Source organism: Natator depressus, chromosome 3 (genome assembly GCF_965152275.1).
Source record: "Natator depressus isolate rNatDep1 chromosome 3, rNatDep2.hap1, whole genome shotgun sequence".
Taxonomy (NCBI): Eukaryota; Metazoa; Chordata; order Testudines; family Cheloniidae; genus Natator; species Natator depressus.
Window position 1 is genome coordinate 127,127,597 of NC_134236.1, and position 7,250 is coordinate 127,134,846.

Below are 7,250 nucleotides of genomic sequence, written 5' to 3' on the forward strand. Positions count from 1 at the left end.
AGTTTAGAAAAATCTGTGCTAAACATGTGTGCAACCCCAAATGACTGTGAAGTCTTTTCAAGTCCTTATTTAATAATCATATTTCATATGGAAAGATACCTACAAGTAACATTCTCAGAAAAATAGAAACTCTAACCTTGTGTGGAATGTAAAAGAATAAACATCTGTCTCTTCAACCATTTCAAGTTCATTAATTTTTCTGATGAAGGGAACAGTAACCCTTACCATGTGGGGTGTGTGTGTGTGTGTATCTGGCAGATACATATTCCACGAGGGTAAACATTAAATGTGGCTCTATAAATGAGACTCTACAAACCCACAGATGTAGTGCAGAAAAGTATAAGAATATTAAAGTTCAAATAATCATTGTATATCAAGAGTATTGTGCAGTGTAATAGAGAAAACAAGTATGTTTTTTCCTCTGAATATTTAATAATGAGGATAAAACCATTATATTTCTGCTCAGAACTGCATCTTTATATATCTGCTGTTTCATACTACAGTGCTGAGAACATAATTATAAAATACAAAGGCTGAAATCCAGCAACATATGCAAAGCAGCGTAAGTCTAAATATGTCCAGTGCATACTTCTCCTTCTCTTGCCAAATGAGGTGTTAGTAAAATTCCAATTCAGGTAAGGTCAAAATGATCTTTTTCCACAAATTACGCTACAATTTTAAGAGGGGGAAGATGGGGAATCTGAGCTCTCTTCCTGACTTATGTCTACAAAAATAACATAGTGTTGAGGATTTCTTACGGGAATACAGATAATCATAAACAATAAGCAGGTTCTCACTAGCTCAGTAAAACAATCATAGTTTGGACCACAGAAAGTCAAACCTTAGGATTACATGAAGACCCAAGAAAAACAACTGACTAGCTGATCTAAACTTGATCATGAAGCTTGGATAACTGTGGTGTTATAATAAATATGCTTCTAGTTGCCTCATCAACTTTCAGTCCATAGGAAGCTTAGCCGAGCATTCTGTTTGTGCCTATTTGTGGTTCAGAAATACTAGTCTTTGCCTCACTTTGTCAAGTCTCTATCAAAAGATCTTAGCATAATTGCTATAACTTGACTGTGACAGGGTCGGGCCAAATGGCTATAGGAGAGTAATAGAAGGCAGATATATTAGCCCCAGGCTAAGTAGGTCCCCTTTCCCTGGGTAAGGTAACAGGGAAGGTTCCAGAACAATCAGGAACCTTCTGGAGACAATTAAGACAGGCTGATTAGAACACCTGCAGCCAATCAAGAAGCTGCTGGAATCAATTAAGGCAGGCTAATCAGAGCACCTGGGTTTTAAAAAGGAGCTCACTTCAGTTTGTGGTGTGCGTGTGAGGAGTTGGGAGCAAGAGACGCTAGGAGCTGAGAGTGAGAACGCGGCCTGTTGGAGGACTGAGTTGTACAAGCATTATCAGACACCAGGAGGAAGGTCCTATGGAGAGGATAAAGAAGGTGTTGGGAGGAGGCCATGGGGAAGTAGCCCAGGGAGTTGTAGCTGTCGCACAGCTGTTCCAGGAGGCACTCTAGACAGCTGCATTCCACAGGGCCCTGGGCTGGAACCCAGAGTAGAGGGTGGGCCTGGGTTCCCCCCAAATCCTCCCAACTCCTGGTCAGACACAGGAGGAGTCGACCTGGACTGTGAATTCAGAAAAACGGCCAAGCTGAGGGCTGCCATGAACCTCCAAGGTGAGCAAATCCGCCAATAAGTGCAAGACCCACCAAGGTAGAGCAGGAACTTTGTCACATTGACTTAACTATGTAGCAAGTGGCTAGTGAAATGCTTGCATTTTGAATATCAAGATATTCAATTCGTAAATGAGTCTTTATAAATATATATCTCATTAAATACGCAGCACTTTTAAGTTCTAGTGAGTGAATTGTTCCCCATTCTGTTTACTTATTGTCTAGCCCCCCTCCTTTTTTTTATTTACATTTTCATTTTTAAAGCCTTTTAAGACAGATGGATGCTTAAATATTTCTAAAGCTACTTCTATTTTGTCCACTGTGTTGACTTTTTCACTCAAATTACACATACGAATCATGTTGCACAGTCATTTTTATCTAAGTTTTAGGGTCCACTTCTGGCCATTGGAGTCTATGGCAAACTTCCCATTGACCGTAATGGAAGCAAACACTTAAGCAGGTGACAGGTTTCAGAGCAGCAGCAGTGTTAGACTGTATTCGCAAAAAGAAAAGGAGGACTTGTGGCACCTTAGAGACTAACAAATTTATTTGAGCATAAGCTTTCGAGAGCTACAGCTCACTTCATTGGATGCATTCAGTGGAAAACTTAAGCAGGTGGGAGTTATAAGCCTATGGAAAGAAATACAAGTATAAGAAAATTATATCTTGACACCTGTGGAAACTAAAAAGAACAACTGAGATAAAAATGCATTAAACATGAAAGCACCAGATCTGAAGGCAGAGCTTACTGAGAATGAATATATTGTCTCTTTAACACTCAAACATTAGATTAGATAATAAAAATTGGATCCAATAATAAGTCTGTCTTGCACAAAATCTGATGCATTTAAAATCCAGCTCCATAAAATGTCTTGTTAACTCTATCTACAGAGATTGCATAGGCTATAAAACACCCTCAAGTAGGTCATCTTTTTAGGGATTTTGTCTAAACTTAGTCTATCTGACATTTCACATATGACATCATAAGCTTCTTAAAATGAATAGAATTTTCTTTCTTTTTCTCTCTCTCCTTTTTTTGGTGGGGGGAAGGGAGAGGGGGCTAAAGGCCAACAAACAGCTGAAATCTTGCAATTTAAAAGAGTAGACCAAGATTTTCAAAAGTGACTAGTGATTTTGAGTGCCTCACTATTTGGGTGCTCAGTTGGAGATACCTTAAAGACCAGCTTGGTTTGTGTTTGGGGTTCTTCTCCCCGCCCCCCACCCCCCCCGAAAGTGGATACTCCCCTACTTCTGAAAATGAGACCCCTTGTCTCAAGCAGAGCACACACAAATTGCACAGAATGGCCAGCCGTTTTTTAAAATCTTGGCCACAGTTTTTCATTTGACACTATATAATTCTACGTTATTTGCCAAAGGAAGAATGTACTAGAGGTAAGGAACAGGTGTGAGTTTGAAGTTCTAATTTTTAGTCTGGAGTCTGCTACTGACATCCTGTGTGACCTTGAGTAAGTCACTTAAAGTGGGATTTTTACAAAGTGCTCACTGTAGGCATAACCCTGTTCCCATCAAAGTCAAGGGGAGTTTTACCAGTGACTCCAATAGGAGAAGAATTAGGCCAATTTTGAGCGCTTTGTAAAATCCCACTATTAATCTTTCTGCACCTTAACTTCCTCCACTACAAAATTGGGATGTTGGTACTGATCTACTTCACAGGAGTGGTGTGACGCTGAAATTAATGTTTGCAAAGTGCTTTGACATCACTCAGTGGAAAGTGCTAAAGAAGTGCAAAGTATTATAAGGATACTTAAATTATATTGTGATGGGTGCATTAGAAGTCCTTAAATAGATTATCATTCCTCCAAAATATTTTGATAAGAGGACAAAATTAAAAAAAGGCTCTCAAGAGGAGGAGACCAAGGAGCAGTGTAATGGTATGTCGGGGCTGTCAAAATCTCTCGTGTGGCGTCTCCTTATATGTTTTCCCCCCATCTAATAAGTTTTGACTCTTCTGTAATCACAGCAGGAGGAGCAGGATTTCACTCAGAATTTACGTTGCTCCCTGTCACTAGGAAGAGGGAGAAAGAGGACAAATTATTGGTTTATCAGAAACTAGACTAATAACTCAACAGAATTTATTAAATGAAAATGAGACCTTATACAAAGAGGCTTATGTTACATTAGTGAAATAGCTTAATTTTCTAAATGCATAAAGCCACTATTGGATGTAATTAAATAGGCTCAAGGAAAACATCGTTATGGAATGTCTTTTTTTTTTTTACAATAATAATTGGAGAGAAACCGATAACAAATGAATAACTGTATACTATTTATAAATGCTGCTTATTTGTATTTCCATTCAATGTTTAGTATGTTCCTTGAAACCTTTGTATATTCATTCAAACTTTAATTCTACAATAGTCTTATTGCAGCATCTTATTTACTTGTCTGGAGTAGTTTCCCCTCTTTGACCAGAAAACTAAACACATAATTGTTTTTAGAGACTTTCTGGACTTGCCAAAATATCAACTCCAGCACATGAAAGGGGGCAGAAGTTCACATTGTGCAATGGCCATCTGGGGCGGCATGTGTTATAATAAACTACTTGAGCAAAGTTGTTCATCTTATTTGCTCTCTAGAGGCTCTTTTTATTGGGATAGAAAAGAGATCTCCTTGCCAAAAAGGAGAGTGATGCTCTCTGCTGCGATTTGTGCCAAGATTCTGATAGAGAAAGCAGAGTTCTTTCATTTTTATCATCGTCTCTACCAATGTTTTGAGGGACTAATTCAAGAGTAAACAATATGACCAGATTAAAATTGTGGAAAAAATCTGCAAAGCCATGGCATCTACTGCTGTTAAGTATACACAAATTTGGATCCTTAGGTGATGAAAATTGTTGTAGCTTCACTGATGTCAATGGAGCTATGACAATTTACACTGACTGAGGATCTGCCCCATAGCTGCTCTGTGCCCATTTATATCAACTAAGGATCTGGACCAGCACATTCTTCAATATTGCTTCTGAATTTTGGCTCTCCTAAAGATTTGGGACCCCATTTTCTTGATGTGGGGGATAATAGGGCTCTTCTCCAATTGGCCACAGGCAAATTAAATTAAGTCAAACACACTATCATGAATAAAAAAAAATCTAAAATACAGAGTTTTTGAATTCACAGATTTGACTCTTAGGGCTTGCTAAGTGTCTGATGCACACATGCATATCTTTCTGGAATGAAGAATAGTGTGCATTACAAAGCTTCCTTCACTTTACATCTTTAGCTGTCTCTGCGCTGGATTCTTGCCATGCTTCAAAAAGAATGTTAGGTGACATATGCAAGTCCATTGCACTGACTCCAAAAATGTGTCAGAAAGACTCATGGCTTACAAAAACATTCCAAGTACTAGCCCTGGACCCCATTCAGTCACATCTTTCTACGCCATCACACTTCTGATGCGTAAACTGGAAAATTGTACAAATGTTACCTGGACAAGGAAAAGTCACATGAGCCACCATCTTCGGACACTCCATGCACTATTCTGTGCCCTAGGCCTTCCCAGTGATGTTCCTTTTTGTTTTTCCTGGTGAACAATGAAGGGATACAAGATGCTTGGGAAAGACTGTCCAGAAAGACAAGCTTCAGTGTGATGAGCCATCTGAGCAATATCATAGGGCAATGTCACATGGATATGCAAAATTCCACTGAAAATAACAGCTGCAGTCCTGTGCCATAGAGGCATTTACTGCTCTGAAAGGGTTCTATTTCAATGACATGTGCAGACACATCCACATGATGTGGTAAGTGAATTAAAGGGTCAATTTTACACAGTGTTATATGTATTGCACTGATGACAGAGACCCACTGCCTATCCTGCACATTCATGAGGTGGTGCCTGTTGGTTTTGAAGGTATTGACAAAACTGCTTGACTGCTGAAGTTTTTGTGGCAAAGAGGCTAAACTATTGTAATTGACCTTTATTTTGACCCACCCTTGAAAGCTGCACCAAAGAAAGCAGCTGCTGCAGAACATGGCAGAAAAGCTTCTCAAGGTGGTTGGCTTGCAACAGTCATGATGCTGTCTCTCTCAGACTTCACTGGGTGGCTGTAAGACAGCAAGCACACTTCAGTTTTTTATCAATATTTAAAGCCCTACATAATATAGGGGAAGCTCAAGTAAGGACTGTGGCCACTGAGATTAGTAGAACTGCCCCAAGATACAATCTTGAAAGGTATAAGGGAGAAGGGAGGAAACGTGGCCTCTTCCACTGTGGATCCACTGCTCTCGTAGGTCCTGATCCTGTGACATGTTGAAGATCTCCTGAGGTGATTAGTGATCTCTCTCCTCTGGATTTCACTAGGATTTGAAAGTGCTCAGCACCAAAAGGACCAGGCCCTGGTTCTCTTTCTCCTGTATAGCCAATAATGTACATCTCTGCTATTTAGCAGGGAAAGACTGAAATTGTTTCCACTTGAATTCTGAGTTTATTTTGTTTTAATATTTTGATTTTTGTGTGTTTATGCTTCAGGAAAGGGATGTAGGGTTTTGTTTGTGTTCTTCTCCATTGTGGAAGTTGTAGCTCAATCTATAGATTATGTATTAATTATATGGATTCATGGGCGGCAGATATCACAGGCCAGGGGAGGCTAAGCCTCCCCAAGTAGCCAGTAGTGATCCTGCCCACTCTCTGCCCCAAGAACCCCTCCTATGTCCTGCTCCTCTTCCTGCCCTTGCTCAGCATCTCCCCTGAAAGGGGGTGGGGGTGAGGCCCAGCACTCTGGGAGCTGGATCGGCTGGGGCAGGGCTCCTCAGGCCACAGTATGGGGCTCAGAGCTCCCACAGGGAGAGGGGCAGAAGGGGCGCGGGAAGGGAGGGGACTTGGGCAGAAGGGGTGGGACCAGGGGTTAGCCTCCCTGAAAGGGGGCTTCATGCACCGCCCATGTATTGATTACTTAAAAATCCCCAGTTGTCACTTTGAGGTTTGACAGGTTTTTTCCCCAATATCAGGCCCAGTATTATTCAAAGTATTATATAGTTGGGAACCCCTATGTGCATAATTGCAACATTCACACTACATGAACTATTTATAAATAGTTTATTAATACATTTAGCAGTCACAAACACCCCAACTCAGTAAGGTAGATAGAGATACTACAGAATGTACATTTGCACATCCATATACTCACATCATGCCTTGTAGAACAAACTGAACTGTTAGACATCATCTTCATCACCTTCCCCCTCATCAGCAGTGGCCATCATTCTGGCACCTCCCAAGGACTACATCTCCTTCTCCAACTGCCCGTAGGCTGGGCTGCAACTTTTATAATATGTTACGCTGATGCCACTATGTTTCGTGTATATTCAGTAGTGGATTTTTCCCCTTTTCCTTATTTGTATATCCTCCCCTTACTAATGTTGGCATGTCCTTCTCCTATAGGTTAGTACAGCAATGATCTTCAACTTATTATCATATATGTCAACTTCTTGCCATGACATTCTTGTGGTTGGGTCATGTTCCTGTGGTCAGAAATTCCCATTAAACACTCTATTTTCAGCTCCCCAATACTGGGAGTTTTCTGTTGGGACGTTTATCTGTTCAACATTC

General features: G+C 40.5%; 1 long non-coding RNA gene across 1 annotated transcript; it reads right to left on the reverse strand.

The window, feature by feature from the left end:
• Positions 1 to 3,603: 3,603 nt before the first annotated feature.
• Positions 3,604 to 6,938, reverse strand: LOC141984077 (uncharacterized). Its single transcript, XR_012638636.1, has 3 exons — positions 6,829 to 6,938; positions 5,130 to 5,225; positions 3,604 to 3,714 (listed from the first exon to the last, which is right to left on the reverse strand). It is a non-coding gene; the product is annotated as an uncharacterized LOC141984077 (long non-coding RNA).
• Between the last annotated feature and the right edge of the window lie 312 nt (positions 6,939 to 7,250).